Source organism: Pseudorasbora parva, chromosome 9 (assembly GCF_024679245.1).
Source record: "Pseudorasbora parva isolate DD20220531a chromosome 9, ASM2467924v1, whole genome shotgun sequence".
In the NCBI taxonomy this organism is placed as follows: domain Eukaryota; kingdom Metazoa; phylum Chordata; class Actinopteri; order Cypriniformes; family Gobionidae; genus Pseudorasbora; species Pseudorasbora parva.
Genome location: NC_090180.1, coordinates 37,445,891 through 37,463,716, shown reverse-complemented (window position 1 = coordinate 37,463,716; position 17,826 = coordinate 37,445,891). Strand labels below are relative to the sequence as shown.

General features: G+C 38.6%; 1 protein-coding gene across 1 annotated transcript in view; it reads left to right on the top strand.

The window, feature by feature from the left end:
- hs6st1a (heparan sulfate 6-O-sulfotransferase 1a) overlaps positions 1-17,826 on the top strand; it is a 203,799-nt gene that overhangs the window by 54,337 nt on the left and 131,636 nt on the right. The window lies entirely within an intron of this gene.

Genomic DNA, 17,826 nt, shown 5'->3' with positions numbered 1-17,826 from the left:
ACCTACCTAAGAATTGTTGCAGACCATGTACATCCTTTCATTGAAGTGGTATTCCCTGGTGGCTGTGGTCTCTTTCAGCAGGATAATGAGCCCTGCCACAAAACAAAAATGGTTCAGGAATAGTTTGAGGAGCACAGCAACGAGTTTGAGGTGTTGACTTGTCCTCCAAATTCCCCTGATCTCAATCCAATCGAGCATCTGTGGGATGTGCTGCACAAACAAGTCCGATCCGTGGAGGCCCCACCTCGCAATTTACAGGACTTAAAGGATCTGCTGCTAACATCTCGGTGCCAGACACCACAGCACACCTTCAAGGGTCTGGAGGAGTCCATGCCTCGACGGGTCAGGGCTGTTTTGGCAGCAAAAGGGGGACCAACACAATATTAGGAATGTGGTCATAATGTTACACCTGATCAGTGTACATTGTGTAAACTAGGGATTATAAACTCAAGATTGTAGCTCATCTGATTTGCAGAATAATCCTGTTCCTTTAGACGTAAGGTCTCTCATATCAGGCGTCTGATTCACCTTCAAACCTTCGAGAACAGGGCGCACAAAGCCTGGTTAATCTAACACTCTGCTTACATTGCGGTTCGGTGACGGCTCCACACCGACCCACGATGCTTAAATATTAATACAAGCATTCTTCCTCCCTAGCACACTGTTATCATCGCTGTCACTCTCAGGGGCACGGCAAGCTCACGGTATTGTCACACACTTTCAATTTCAATTAAAGTGGGCGCACAGGGATAAGGAAAGTACCCACAAGAGGAGAGAATAAATACCTTTTAAAATGCTATGCTTGTTTGAATGCGTGCTGTGGATTGATAAAAGATTAAAAGCGCTGAGAGTGATAGGGGGTTTTTCGGCACTTTTTTCTGCTCTAACACTCTAGAAAAGATGGAACCAATTCAGGCTTCACTTCCTTCTTCCTTGCATTTTTCTTCCTCTTCCATGAAATTACGTTTTTTTTAGTATCTCAGGCACTGGCCTCTTTTTAGTTAATGATGACCCTAAGAAGCTTTCATGACAATCTTTTGGGTGCTCTTTAGGGCTTCAGTTGGCCCTTGATGAAAGGTGGTTAATGCAAACAAAACATATCCCAAATATTAAACCCCCTCCTAGTATGATCTTTGTTATTATCTAAAAGCAGGTAATATAAGCAGAACTGTTGGTGGAATTCAAGTCAAAAGTCAAACGTTGTATTAAATTGTGGACCCATTTGAACTTTTTGGCTTGTTTGCAGTTTTTTATAGGCACAATGTGGGGCTGGGTGATATTGCAAATAAAAAAAATAAAAAATCTATATTTTGTGAAAGAATGGGTCGCTCTCAGGAGCTCCGTGAATTCAAGTGTGGTACCGCGATAGGTTGCCATAAGTCCATTCGTGGAATTTCCTCACTACTAAATACTCTACAGTCAACTGTTAGTGGTATTAAAACAATGTGGAAGCAATTGGGAGCAACAGCAACTCAACCCCGAAGTGTAAGGCCATGTAAAATCACAAAGCGGGGTCAGCGCATGCTGAGGTTCACAGTGCGCAGAAGTCCCCAACTCCATATTAAACTCTCCAGATTAAGACTGGGATGTCATTAAAGTTCACATGCATGTAAAGGCAGGCGTCCCAAAACTTTTGGCAATATAGTGAATATAGAAAACACTTTGTGCTGTCTTTGTCTCCTTGAACTTCTTTCTGAACTGCGTCGGTTTCCTCACAAATATGAGAAGTATGTCAAAAGACGTATTGAAATGTCTAAATGAAACAATTCTCTGGTTATGCAATCTATAAAACGTCCATTTCTCTCTATGTGTGCGTCCTCTGTTCTGTGGAGATGACGAGTGTGTCACAGCACTACTCGTTTGTAATGATTTTTACAGAGATTTTTAAAGAGACTCAGTGAACACAAGGGACATTTTCATTTGTGATGAAGTGAATCCAACTGTTTGCTAGTGATGTTTAAATGCGATGGCCAAATTAAAGTCCATGAAAATCATTACAGTGTTCATGATGTTGCTTATTTTATGATCTCAAATATATTGTTATTGTAATACTCCCCAGCATTAGCACAGTTTAGATAGGACAGGAAATGATTGGGACTAGTCCCATTGTGGACTTGTATTAGTTTTCATAAATGCCATCTCATTAAGTGTTTTAGTCCCAGTATTGAATTTTTAGGAGATGTGGGAAGTGAATACTAGCTAAATGCAGTGGTTCTTAAATTGTTTCGGCAAACCACTTCCTAGAGCTTGATTAGCAATAGCTAGTGGCTACGGTGGATTGATTTTTCTACAGAGAGAATTGGAAAGCTCATATTTGTGTGTCTGTCGCTATGAATGTTTAGTTTTTGCGTTTCTCTCCAGGTGTGTGAAGCAAAGTTTGTACTTTCACTTCAGACTCTCCAAGGAAGAATAACTGGCAGGTTAAGGCACAGAAAAACATTGCTGACAGAAACTCTTTGCTTGTTCCTCATTTGCACCTGTACAGTAGTGCATTTGTGTGTGTGTGTGCACATCGCAGTCTCTGCCAACAGCATTATGAGCTTCTCGCTGGCAGATCTGGATAAAACTCCCATTTTTCATGACACTGTTTTACATGTTGTCGATTACACAATGGCCTCTCTTTAATCTCTTTTGCTTTTGCAGGTGTTCTTGCATATGCTTGGACGCTAAATTGCCACATTATGTTTGACTCTGTCAAAGGGAGCTCTCTCTTCACCAGAAGACGATTTGTCTTCGCGAAGGAAATTGCATTTACACCTAACAAAATCAACTCCACATTAAAGACGCCTCATGTCCTCCAAGTCTTAGTAAAGGAACAAAATGTGTATGTGACCTTTAAGATGAAAAAAAGAAGAAAGAAATGTATATCTATATCTCCCCCATTGATTCAGGTAAAACATTCACTTTAAATAGAAATCATCTTTCAAGGTAATGACTAACTCAAAGGCCTTGTGTAAATCTTTTCTTCTTGTGTTGAAGGTATCGATTGAGCCCTAACATTACGAGTGTCTGGGTAATTCAACTTGTGGCAAAAGGCTTCTTTGACCATTTGTATTGGATAAAAAGAAGCCACATGCCAAAAAGATGAGTTCAGCTGATACATGCGATGGTTTAACTTGCAAAAAGGCACAGATAAACTGCATTCGAGACCTTGCGTGTGAATGAGTGTTTCTACAGTTTGAACTTCAAAAGATCTATTTGCGGATTTACTGCATTGCCGTTGCTCTTTCTTTCCTTTTAGACTGGCTTTGCAGTTTCTGTGGTTCAATGAAAAGGGTCAGACTGTATGGACTCTACAGGGAAGCGTTGTGAAGAAAACTTAGGTGAACAAAGTCCTCATTAGCACCATTAATATACCTTGCAATGGTTCCATGGCAGCCTTTCTGGCTCCTCATTAGTTGATTTTAACCTTTCACAGTGACCCATTATGGATCATTGTTGACCCCAAGATGAGGTGACTTATAACGGAACCAGGAAACAATTATTTAAAAGAAGCTAGAGGCCTCGGCACCAATTTAAGAGCTCCCTTAAACTAGAGCTGAGGAGTGTTGCTTGGAGACATAACTTTATAATGAGAAGCCGAGCTCTTGATTGATTACTTGTCTTTCTGACGGCCTGGCTGTGTTTATGTTCAAGGTAGAGCGGCAAACCTTTTGTGTACCTGTAAGGTCAGATTGCATTATCGCGGTGAATGCTTCATTAGTGATGGTCGTTGGTGGCATTGTTTGGTTTGCATGAAGTCATCTAAAGTGTGAGTTACAGTGATATCTCACTTCATTTATGCTCGGGAAAAGTCAAGGAGACCATTCAGGAATCCCACCAGAAGGCCGTTTATCTTTGCAGGTGTAGTCTTTTGTTTTACAAGCACAATTAAAAATGATATTAAAAAAAGAGATGTTTAATTAGCTGATAATGTAGCAGTCCTTCAAGTGCTGTTATATAACTAGTTGTGGTTGGCGTGGGCAGATAATGATGAGCTCCTCATGTTTCTTCATGTTATTAGAGTCGGTTATACTCAGATCTCTAGGAACATGAAGCTATAGGCTGCAGTGGTGTCAGATGTCAAAGCACGTTCAATTTTAAATTCGTATTAACTAACTAAAGTATTACAAATGTGAGAAGGATAGATAAAAACTTTAAATGTTGATGTTAATTCCACTATTGTATTATATATAATTGTTTTACAGTCTATACAGTATTTAGTTCCATTACTTAAGTAACTGTAATTAAATTACACAAAAAATAAGAGTAATCCCTTACTTTATTTTTTCAAAGGAAAAGTAATTAAATTACAGTAACTAATTACTTAGTAACTTGTTACACCCAACACTGGGTGTAAGACACATTGACTTTATTCTCCTTTAAACTATGAGATGGCACAAAAATTCACGTCAGCACTTTTTTAACAACCGTGTTTGATGATGCACATGAACATTTGGCTGGTCCTTGATGCTTTGTGGACAGCAACAGAAAGTTGATTCAGCGCTAATAATAATCTTGAATAATGATTTTCATTTTTTAAGGTAAAACAAAAGTGTCTCAGTAATGGAAGACTATATGTAAAAGTGTGGTATTTGGGGTAAAACGTGACCTTTCCATTATGTTCACATTACATGGTTCGATTCAGATGGTAAATGTTATGTTAGGTTAAAATAATAAATTTAAAATAATACAAACGTTGCTAAAGTGATCGTTTTGAACAAACATTAACTTGGATATTATATAAAACATATTATTCTTGTTTGTATAATGATACTTTGTGACTTTTGCCCCATGCTGGTTAACCTTTTACCCCATCTTTAAACCACTATATAACCACTTTTATGATTTATTTTCAAACAAAATCTTTTGCTCCGTCAATGTTCAATAAAAACATAGCAATAATTTTTTCTAGCAATCATACACTAGTAGTGAAAAGCACATTTTTCTTTAGGTGTGCCTTTAGCCCCGTTGTAAGATGGATGGATGGATGGATGGATGGATGGATGGATGGATGGATGGATGGATGGATGGATGGATGGATGGATGGATGGATGGATAGATAGATAGATAGATAGATAGATAGATAGATAGATAGATAGATAGATAGATAGATAGATAGATAGATAGATAGATAGATAGATAGCATGACTACAAACAACAACAAAAATTGCTATTAAAAATGTCATAGATTTGAATTGTGAAGTTGTAGATTTTCTTTTTAAACGATTTTCTATAAATAAACGATTTTCTTTTTCTAAATGATTTTATTGTATCTACATGAGGACAAGGTTTATTTAAAGATTTTGTAAAATTAAATGAGCATATTTGCCTGATTTTCTAAAGCACCAATGTATGTGTCTGAGTTCAGTTCAATCTAATTTGCATTAAATCATGGTTAATGACTTAAATAATAAAACAATAAAATGTAAATAAAATCCATCCATTTAAATATTTTTATGCATACTTGTTCAACACTTGATTTTATTCTTATTTTTAGATTGAAGACATGTTTGTCTTTAAAAGACCCCCCCCCCCCCCACACACACACACACACACACACACACACTTCTGTCCCACTAAATGATTGTGAATTAGACTGAAGGGAGTGTCATGGAGGTGAATAGTTCATTGACACACTGGCCTTTTAAAGCTCTCCACTGCTCTTCACTCTTGTCTAATTGATTGGAGAGCTGCTTGTCCAGCACTCAGGAACTCCATTGGCCTCTCACTGAAAGAGGAGGAGGGGGTTTGCTTAGTGAGTGAGTTAAGAAGGGGTCGTAAGGTTGAGGGGTCGGATCTTGTGTCTCCTTGGTTTCGCTCCATCTCCTCACTAAGGTTTTGTGCTAGACATAGAGATATATTTGGATTGTACATATGGAAAAGTACTGTACTAAAGTAAAAGATGGGCTAAGTGTTTCGTGGAAGTGATCTTGCAATCTATGGTATATAAGATGTGTGTGTGTGTGTGTGTGTGTGTGTGTGTGTGTGTGTGTGTGTGTGTTCAGAAATTACCCCCCCTTCCCCCCAAACCCCAATCGGTTTACCACTGATCACCTATTCACTTGAAAGTGTACATTTTTCTCTTATTGTCTAGTTCATTTCTTTGAATTTGAATATGTGTTGTCATAACAACAAGGGAAAAGAAGCTGAATAATAATAATAAAAAAATGCTGTTACAATCATTCTATCTCTCACTAAAAACTGACTGAATTCAGTGTCGCTCCTGATAATCATAGAGATGTTTGTGTTAAGTGTTTTCTTTATTGCTGTCTGATGTGTGTCTTTTTCCACCATCTTTACAAAATGACTAACAAAAGAAATGATAATATGTGATGACTGGTGAAGAGGTGTCATATTCATTGCGCCGCGCTTTCAAAACAAACATCTGTCAAGTTCACTGAAAATGCGGAAAATAATGAAATAGGCTGGTCAAAGTGGAAATGAGTATTTTATGATGCTCGACGCAATGCAAGCGATATAATTCGGTATAGATTTTGAACCGTCTGAGATTAGCATCAGGTGGAGGATTTCGGCCGAGGTTTGGCTGCTTAAATTCCTTTCTAAAGTAGTCTGCAGCAGAGTCCTGAGGTCTCCTCCAGTCTTATCTCAGCTTTAATACCACCCGGGTGAGTTGTGTCCTGTAGAGAACACCTGCCTGTGGATGCGGAGGTCAAGAATCCTTAATAATAAAGCTGAGTGACAGTTTGTTGTTGGACATGATTTTTTCTGATTTGTACTGTAATTTACTTTACCGGAGCTGAGTCTCTTGTCAGGCATGTGTGTGTGTGTTAGGCCGGAGACACACTACAAGCGTGGTGTGAGCGGGGCGGCTGCCTGGCGTTTTCTCTGTCTTTGCACACTAGAAGCGTGGCTGCTGCTGCTATTAATGTGCAGGGAAGCCCTATACTTCATGTTAAATATAAATATATTGCCTGTTGATACAGCAAAGACAACGTCGGCAGTAGCCTATTGGCCATATCTATGGTGTTGACGGGAAAATAGGCTACAGAATATTTTGTTCTGTGTTGACAGGTTTAATATAATTTAAAATCGATAATTATGTTATGACTTTCAAACATGAAAGTGTCATTTATTAATATGTATTTGTGTCAGAATTACATATAAACATCTTTTCCTATTATATTTTGCCTGGAAACGCTTCCAACACGCTCGCGTGTCGCGTGAGAAATAGGCGTCTCTTCTATTTGAAGCATGCACGCGTTTTCCGCGCAGGTCGGGCCGCGAATGACACGCAGGCTCTAACCGGTTAACATGGGAGCCGAAATAAAAACGGACACGCCACGCAGCCGAGACGCTCATGACACGCTTGCAGTGTGTCCCCGGCCTTATAAGTCCATGGCGCTGTTTTTCCTTCCTTCCTTCCTTCCTTCCTTCCTTCCTTCCTTCCTTCCTTCCTTCCTTCCTTCCTTCCTTCCTTCCTTCCTTCCTTCCTTCCTTCCTTCCTTCCTTCCTTCCTTCCTTCCTTCCTTCCTTCCTTCCTTCCTTCCTTCCTTCCTTCCTTCCTTCCTTCCTTCCTTCCTTCCTTCCTTCCTTCCTTCCTTCCTTTTTTTAAAGAAAGTGCTGGGTATTTTGCTGAGTTTATTCAAATGGAATGTGCCAGCTGGTGTGGGCACTCTGAAGATGCCCTCTGGAGAAGATACACACACACACACACACACACACACACACACACACACACACACACACACACACACACACACACACACACACACACACACAGACACACAGATGGAGGAGAGGTCGCTCCTTCACTGCTGATGCTTCAAATCCAGATTGTAATTATGATATCCGCTTAACAAAGCCCCTTTCCCTCTCTTCCTCCCTGTTTTCCTCCTTTCCCTTCTCAGTTGTTATCATTCAAGATTCTTCTCTTCTCTTCTCTTCTCTTCTCTTCTCTTCTCTTCTCTTCTCTTCTCTTCTCTTCTCTTCTCTTCTCTTCTCTTCTCTTCTCTTCTCTTCTCTTCTCTTCTCTTCTCTTCTCTTCTCTTCTCTTCTCTTCTCTTCTCTTTCATTGTATCACCTTTTCTCACCTTGTGACTCTTCTCCACGTATATTTTATCACCTCTTCTCGTACAGTTTATTTATTTTTTTCTTTTGATGTGTTTATCACTTCACCATAACCACAGTTGTCTTACAGGTCAGAAGGGAAGTGAAACCGGTTTCATCTTGTTGCTCATCATTAATTTCACATGAAATGTCTTTCTTGTACAAACTAGCCGACACTGTTGTTCTGCTTTTCTTCTCCTTCTTTTGATGCATCTCCCGCTCTTTTACTCGCTTTCATTTTCTCACTATTTCCTGTATCGTGCTCCATCTGTGCGCTTTTGTCCTATTTTCTCTGTCTCTCATCTCATATTTCTCTCTTTATCTTCATCTTGCCTTCCCTTTGCTCTCTCTTTCCCTCCATCTGCCGTCTTGCGGCATGTCTGAGAGCTGGCGAGCGTTCTGAAGGTTCTCCGCTGGGGGGAAGGCTTTCTGGAAATCAACAAAAGGATTTAAAAATAAGTTTGGTCTTTTCCTTATTTTAATGAGACCCTGAATATTTCCCAGTCAGATAGCCTTCTGCACTTTGCATGCCTGCATTTGTGTGGGTTGTGTTCTTATACATCGATATGGTCTGAACGGAGAGCAAAAATAATTCTTAAAGTACATAATTTATCAGTATTTTGTGTGGTGGCGTATGGGCGCAAGATGAAAAGGCATCATAAACCATCCCCCTCGTGTAACCCATTGCTTTTGTATGAAAGTAATTATAATTTTATCTTTGTTGAGTAGATTAATTTTAATTGGTTGTATTAATATGTTATCCATAAGTAGAGTGACTCTTTTTATTTTCTATTATTTAATATGAATATCTTTGAAGTTTTGGACAGAGTGTGTTCATATCCTTATAGTATATAAATAGTCTGTTTATTGCATTCAAAAATGCAGTTTCTTTGTATTGCTTTGTTTAGGTCCAGGGAATGTTACTCCAAAGAAAACATAGCCGAAGACCTTCTTGAAATACTTTTCTTTTTTCTTTTGACATAACTTCAGTCTATTGGATTCAGTCTATAGAATGTCTAAGTATTACATTTGCTGTCCTCGAAGGCTCACTTAAAGTTCTTTTAAAAATGAACAAGTTTAGGGTTTAGTTTACAGACCAATTCTCACTTTTAACTAGTTGCTTATTACTATGCATATTACTAGGATTTTATCATTCTATATTCCTTAATCCTACCTAATACCTAAACATGACAACTACCTTACTAACTATTAATAAGCAGCAATTTGGTAGCCCGACAAGCCAGACCCACATCAAGATGTTTGGTCTGGAAACTCTTCATTGACAGGGCTCAATACGAGGGGCACAACTCGACCGTCAAGCGCAACTCGACCGTCGTTATGTTAAGCCCCGCCCACCGACTCTATACACAATGTAATTGACCGGACCAGAGTTTGGCGTTTACAGCTCAGAAGTGTAATGAGAGTTGCTAGACGACACTTACGGCAGATTAGATTTGCTGCCGCTAGTGTGCGTCTAGATTTCTAGGCTAGTAATTTGGAGTTTGTTGAGGCAAAAGTCAGACCTTTAATAGTTAGATAATAGTGAGATTTTGACTGTTAAATGTAGTTTAAATTTAGCACAAAAAAGTGTTTAATTTAATTCAAAAAAGACTGATGTTTGTGAACTCATCCAAGATGTTTGTGTCTTTCTTTCTTCAGTCGAAAAGAAATTACGTTTTTGAGGAAAACATTCCAGGATTTTTCACATCGTAGACTTCAATGGCAACCAAAATGTTGAAGGTCCAAATCAATGCAGTTTCGAAGGACTTCAGAGGCTCCGCACGATCCCAGACGAAGGATAGGGTCTTATCTAGCAAATCCTTTTGTCATTTTCAAGAAAAAAAAAAGAAAAAACATTTATATACTTTTTAACCTAAATTCATATTTCGCTGCTTTGCGATGTGGCATGGATCGCTTAATCACGTCGTAAAGGATACACTAGACGGAGGCGGAAGTCCCGCCCCAAGCAAATGGCTAATACAAAAAGTTCCCTTTCAGTCGGTCACATTCGACGTACGTCAGAACTGAACTGACGAATTGAGTTCAGATCCCAATTCGTCGGTTCAGTTCTGACGTACGTCTCCATTCCCTCCTTCAGGGAATGAGGGTTACATACGTAACCGAGAAGTTGCCTTTCAGTCGGTCACGTTCGATGTACGTCAGAACTGAACCGACGAATTGCGATCTGAACTCAATTCGTCGGTTCAGATCTGACGTACGTCTCCGTTCCCTCCTTCAGGGAACGAGGGTTACATACGAGACGTTTTCCCATTACAAAAAAAAATAAATCCCTCTCTAACTTTAAAATCGTCCAAAATCGTAGTTTTTTTTTTGCTTAAGGATGTTTGTATTAGTCTTTGCTCGAGCACTACGTAAACACCGGGCAGTTCTTCTGCCTACGTCTAGCGTGACCTTTCCGACGTGTTTGGGCAATCCGTGGTCTGTCACAGAGCAGCGCAAAATGAGCAGTTCAGGTTAAAAAGTATATACATTTTTATTTTTATTTTAGAAAATGGCCAATGGAATGCCTATTTCCTCAGCTGGGATCGTGCAGAGGAAATGCCCTTAGAAGCCCTTTGAAACAGCATTGATTTTGACCTTCAACATTTTGGATGCCATTGAAGTCCATTGTGTTGAGAAAAATCCAGAAATGCTTTCCACAAAAAAAAAAAAAAAATTCTACTGATGGCGTCATTAAATTTATGTATGTGTGTGTGTGTGTGTGTGTGTGTGTGTGTGTGTGTGTGTGTGTGTGTGTGTGTGTGTGTGTGTGTGTGTGTGTGTGTGTGTGTGTGTGTGTGTGTGTGTGTGTGTGTGTGTGTGTGTGTGTGTGTGTGTGTGTGTGTGTGTGTTTTACAATTTAATTTCTTGCTCAGAAGAATCTGAATATACTTTTGTCTTGTATTCTTAATTTTTCTTATCAGCTTGATGATTAATCTTGCAGCACAAGATAATTATTGAGCTATTTCTGCCTGCACTTTAACTTATGAGGAAAGTTCTTATCCTCTTGTTGATCCTGGTCAAGAGCATTACCAAACACATCAAATGAAATGGGGGAAGGGCCATGTCCCCGAAATCCTTTTCTGTCCCATCTGTTTGGACATCGAATAAAATGAGTGCTTAGATCATCTGAACCGCTCTTATTCTGCTCCCTTCTCAGTGCCTGCCATGTTTGCGTTGCTCTTAGATTTTTAGGCTGTACGATTTAGCAGGCATCACTGTGACAACACAAATTAGCAACACTTAAAAAAAAATCCCTTACAAATCACAAACGCCAGCCACACAGAGTGCTGATTGTTGCTAAGTGTTAGCAGAAAAATTGTGTATTTACACATTCAGCACTCTCTTTTTTTTGTAAGTCTGTTATTTGGTGTTTTTTTCACCCTCTGAGTGAGTGGACTGTGTAATTGGGTGTTGTGTTGGGGGATGAACAGGATGGAGCGCACAGTAGGTGTAATCTGAGGTTATTTGTGGTCAAACGTTAGATGGAAGAGCTCACAGTTAGCCTCTGCACCCTCATAATCTCTCCTCAATCCTGTTAGCTGTGCGTGAACTGTTATTCTGTGAAGGACGTCCAAATTACAGGTCATGGATTTCGTAGATTAGTACAAACTCACATCAAACAACACTGTACCCATGATTCAGAGTTTTGTCACAGAATTGTTATACATATTATTAAAAAAATCATATCTTTTTATTGTGAGCATATGCTGAAATTATTTAAATAATTGTATAGACCAATGTTTGATTTTATTATTAGATTTTTGACATAGTGAAGCAGAAAACAATTTGTTCATTGTTGACCACTAATCCCCACACTTATGTGTTATTTTATCATTTTGATAACTTTACTATTATTATTTACATTATTTTTTATATATTATTATATTACATTATCAATAAATAAAACTCTTTAGTAAGTAATTTTATTTTACGATATATCACAATATATACATTTTTTGCTTAAATAAGGCTTTTGTGGTTATAAAATGTTTTGATGCCACTGAAATCTCATAATTTTTATCAGCATTTTCAATATAATAAAAAAAAATAAAAAATACTAGCCTCTCAAGCTTAATACAAATGTCACGTGAGCGTAAACGCGAGACGATAGTCGGAAATCTCTTCCCGGTTGACAAATTTCTACTGGTTAATCATGTCAAACTTTGCTCGAATTTCAGAATGTTTATCAGATGTTTATATAAAAATATTACACTTCTGTCAGATTCTTTTCTTGCTTTTTCAGACTTTCAAAGCACATGCTGAGAAGTTTATTTAGGGAACTTGCCAGTGCCTTCTTGAACCAGGGATTTCTATCAAAACATTGGCTTCGTATTATGTTACACACAAAACCAGGCTTCAAAACCCATTACCATTGCACAATTTGCCCTTATTGCCTTATTTAAAGCAAACTACAGCAGCTAGGTCCTCATGCCTTGAGGCCGAGAGTGGCATATGGGCAAGACTTTATTGCTCAGATCTCAGGTACAGATCAGAAGAGCTCTTCAAAGTACTTGACTTTCTTTTGTACAAATGTTTGTGCTTTTTTTCATTTATCTTTTCTTTAATGTACTTTAGCCTGAAAATCAGAGTTGAGGGATGGAAGGAAGGAGGCGTAGAGAGGCCTGCTGCTTCTGACGGGTCTCTGGGGTCATCTTCACCTCTTTGTGCCTGGTTGTTTGGAGCTCACATGCCAGGGCCTGCTTTGACTTGAACAGTGCTGTTTGTTTTCCTAACTCCATGGGCTCCCTGTAGTTCAGAATGCCTCAGTACCTCTGAATCAGCGTGTGAAGAGTCAGTATATGCTTTTATGCTCATGTTGGAGGCTCTTGCCCCTGTGGGTCCTGTAGATCTTTTCCATTTTGTTCTCTGTAGTGGTTCATGTTTGCATTGATTATTCCTTTTTGCACATATACCAGTATGAAACGGCATTCATATTTAGAGCTGGTTTCAGAACAGATTGCTCCGAGAGAAATAATGTAGGACAGGGCTTTTTTGCATAGGGATATATTTGGGTTGTAATATTAGTCTATGATTCCAGTGGTTAATATCAGGTAGGATGAACAATATCCTATTTTTATCTAATATATCCAGTATCGACCAATACCAATATCTTATACTTTGCTGATATATAAATCAGATTGCACGATTAATCAAAATTAAACTTTGTCTTAGTGTTATCAAATCGTAAATGCTGTGATTTAATAAAAAATATATACTGTGTGTTTCAGATTAAGTGTGGTACTGTGTTTTAATTTTTATTTTTTTATTTTTTTAAAACAGGTAGCTTATGAGCTGGTAATTTCATAGCCCTTTTCAACCAGTATGATTCGCGTTCTGGACCCAGAGCCAGTTTTCGGCCAGATGAACTGATGCCTGTCACAAACTAACCACGTGTTTCAACAGACTTGAGGAATGAACAGTGACGTATTGCTGTTACATGTTGTTTACTTGACTATAACCAATGTAACATCAAACAGTGTGCTAGTGTCTCTGCATGCAGTGCAGCACTTCTGTTTTGCTCTCCACAGTACTAGGAGGGATTCTAGCTCGCATAAAATGTTATCTGTCCTTTTTGGAGATATATTGAAACCGAAACTATTGATTCAATCGCTCTCTCGCAATTTTATATATTTATATAGAGCAATTTAGTGCAACGTTATTACATACTCAACAAGACTGCAATAGACAGCGACAACATTTCTCCACTCCCTGGCTCTGTTCGAGCAATTAACGGAGGCAGGTCCAACCCCCAACCCCTGAAAAACAAGCCCAACCCCTTAGAAAACAACCCCATACCACAATCCCCCCTCCACCAAACTTTACACTTGACACAATGCAGTCAGTACTGTTCTGTTGGCAACCGCCAAACCCAGACTCATCTATTGGATTGCCAGACAGAGAGGCATGATTCATCACTCCAGAGAACACTTCTACACTGCTCTAGAGCTCAGTGGTGGCGAGCTTTACACCACTGCATCCACTTTGTTATGAAACCACTAACAGTTGACCATGGAATATTTAGCAGTGAGGGAATTTCACAAATGGATTTATCTCGAGGTACCACTCTTGAATTCACAGAGCTCCTGAGAGCGACCCATTTTTTCACAAATGTTTGTAGAAGCAGTCTGCATGCCTAGGTACATGATTTTATACACCTGTGGTCATGGAAGTGATTGGAACACCTGAATTCAATGATTTGGAAGGGATTTCCCAAACATTGTGTGTGTGTGTGTGTGTGTGTGTGTGTGTGTGTGTGTGTGTGTGTGTGTGTGTGTGTGTGTGTGTGTGTGTGTGTGTGTGTGTGTGTGTGTGTGTGTGTGTGTATATATATATATATATATATATATGAACAAACATAGCAAACTCACATCATCCTTTAATCTTTGTTATACCTTGAGAAATCTCATGAGAACCACTTAAGTTTTGAAGCCAATCTTAGCTGTAAATGCCATGTGGCTAATCACTTTGAATTCACAGAAAAATAATGGCTGGTGGGAGAAAGTGCCCAGTCTCAAGAAAGTGCCCAGACTCAAGCTCTTCTCTAGAGACCTTCCTGTCAGTGCACAAGCTGTGGCGTGAAAGGCAACAGACAGGGGAATAAAGTCCATTTCACACTCTATATGGCCCTCCACAACATCAGGCACTGACAAAACATCTACTATTACATAATGAAATAATTGCGGTTTATATGTTGCTCGCAGAAAACTTTGCTTCGTCAGAATGCACGGCTATTATGCGCTGATTGAAACTATCATGCGGACTGGTAATGGGCTATCACACACCAAGTGCTTCAGTCATTGTAACCTCTGCTGTCGGCCAGGCCGTCCTCTCCTCTGCTGTAATTGCATTTCTAACTGACTGCTTTTAGCTCGGAGGATCCTGCTCATTTTTCCTCCTTCATCTTGGGTTCTGTAACAGCTCTGTACAATTAGTCCAGGCCGGCGTTTAGCGAGAAGCTACGGCTCGGCTGAACCGTGAGTCCATGTAATTGCATTTGGCAGGAGGGGCAGCCCGACCGGCTTGATTTCACACCTTGCAGACGCAAGGCCATTTACATGCAAACAGCTCCAAATTACAGCTGTGGGGAGCAGCCAGGGGACCGTTCGGCCCAACCCGGCCCCTCGTGCGGCTGATTTAGCAAAAACGGAGTGTGATTGAATGAAGGAAATCAGCCTAATTATTACCCAGCCACACTCTCACATTAATGACAGGTTAAAGTGAAAGATACAGTAATGGCACTGAAAGTGTCTGTGATATTATTCACTCGCTCAGATAGTGGCAGGTAGCATGTTAGCAAGCTCAAAGCCGAGCCAGGAAACGGCCATGTGGAAAATAAAGTTGCTAAGTGACATCACCTTCGAGATCTTCACAGTTTTTAGCACGTTTGACAACATATGTGATACGGTGACAGATTCACTGTGAACAGATTGAGATAATGTAGTCAGCTGCAGTATATTATTAGATTAATAAACATTTCCATACTTGTTCATGTTAATAATTGCAAAGGTGTCAAAAGGATAAAGGAACATAACTCTATATTAAAGCTGAACTGAAGCCTTTTCTGTTCTGAAAGGCTTTTATGTGTTGATTGTTTGTATTATTCTTTATTTTTACTTTTTTATCATTTTTGTTATTTTTCCCTTTTTCCATTGTTGCACTTTGAGATTCTTTGGAATGAAAAGTGCGTTCTAAATTAAATCTATTATTATTATTATTATTATTATTATTATTATTATTATTATTATTATTATTATTATTATTATTATTATTATTATTATATGTGAACGCTAAGAGAAACTCTCTAAGAGTCGCTAAGAGTCACTCAAGGCATGTGCAGTCCATGTGCAGTACATTCCCATACACATATTGCTTTTTCTGTAAATCTTATACTTAATTGTTTTCAGGACATTGATCAAAAAGTGCGTGGTTATATTTGGTGCCATATTTTTAACAGTTCTCTCTCTCTCTCTGAGTCAGAGTCAATAAATCTTTATTGGCATGACTTTAAAGGATTTCAACAAGAAAAAACAAAGGTGCTTCTAGAAACACCTTACTTTTCAGAGGCAGACAAAGTGCAATAAATGGGGGCAAAAAAATGCAAAACATTTTTTAAAATAAAAACACATAAGTGCATTCACTTAGTCACATTTTATTGTTACATTCAGACATATTGTACAGTACCATTTAAATGCTGTGTAAACATTTATTTTAGTATTTTAGTTACTCTCAGTCTCATTTTTAATTTTTTTTTTTACTTTGCCAGTCGCCTCCAGCATTTTTGATCATTTTACAAAATGTTCATGGCCCCCAGAATATTTTGATGTATGAATATCTGAACATGCAATATATCCAAAAAAAGAAGAAGAAAAAAAACCTTTTTTATTCCAGCTTAATGCTTTATTTATTAAAAATAAACATTAAAAAGGCAACATTTTGAGCAAAAAGCTGATAAAAAGGCGTTTTCATCAAAGAACACATCCACATCGATTCAGAACGATGATCAAAACATAGATGGAGTAGTTCAGGTCCATCAACACCCCACCCCCAAAGCTTGCACAGTCCCATTGCTTGTCCTGGGTCGACTTTTTATTCAGTAACATTAGGCAGTTTTGATTTATATGCTGTTTAACATTGACAATTGCATTATTTTACATATTAATCTTCTTACATATGCTAGCTATCGATTTTTTCTGTTTTTTTTTCGCCTGTGTTTTGATCTGGAGATTCTGGACTCTTTCAGAAGACGTGTCATAGCGCCCCCTCACCGTGTAAAAGTGAAAAAATGGAAAGCTAAAAATTTCTGTCAGTGGCGTAGAAAAAGTTAACTGTACAGAAATTAAAAATATAAGTGTAAAATTACAGTTCAATTACAAATGCTAAGCCTAAACACATTTATTTAAAGTGAAACAAACTACTGATGTTTGGGAAAAGCACTATACAAATAAACTTGCACATGATTTGTGTTTGTCCTTAATTGCATTATATAAGTCACTTTAGAATATAATAAGTCGCAGCACATTTCAGATGATAAAAACAATGTGACTTATATTCCAGAAGATACAGCATATAATAATATATAATGTTTTGTAAAAAAAAAATTCTATTACATTGCACTGTCTGTACCTATTTTTAAAATAAAACCTAAAACTAATAAAGCCTCATAGTGCTGCCGTCTTGGCGGTGCATTATCGTTAACGCTGGCTGTCGGTGAACTATATGTAAACAGACAGGCTAAAAGTGGATACGTGTCAGGTCAGATCAGGCCGTACCTGTGTAAATGCAGCTATATATACATGCATGACATTTGACACACATGTTTTTTTTTTTTTTGCAAACCGCCCCTCAGGCTACGGGAATGAACATGCTACATAGATGGCAGATACATACTGTAGCTAGCAGCTGTGGGAGCTTTGTGACCTTATCCGAAATAATTCTAATTTTCTTTTTCTGTTTTCTCTCTCATTTCTCGCTCACTGCGCACTTCAAAAGGAGTGAGAAGGTCACAGCCCAGCGGTAGCTGTTGTTAATATATCAGCCCCTGTGTTTTTGACTGTAATTATGCAGTAAACTCCTAGAGGTTTGGCTGAAGCATGTGTATATAGGGCTCTGAGCCAAACACAGAGGGGGAAAGGAGATATTTTCTCTCTTTTGGAGTCTGTTTCGGAACTATTATTGCTCTGAGGCTATACTTATTGGGGTTCTGTTCTCTTTTTTGTGTGTGTGAAATTTAGTGCCACCCACGTTAAGATTAGCAGTTTTTTTTTTTTTTTTGTA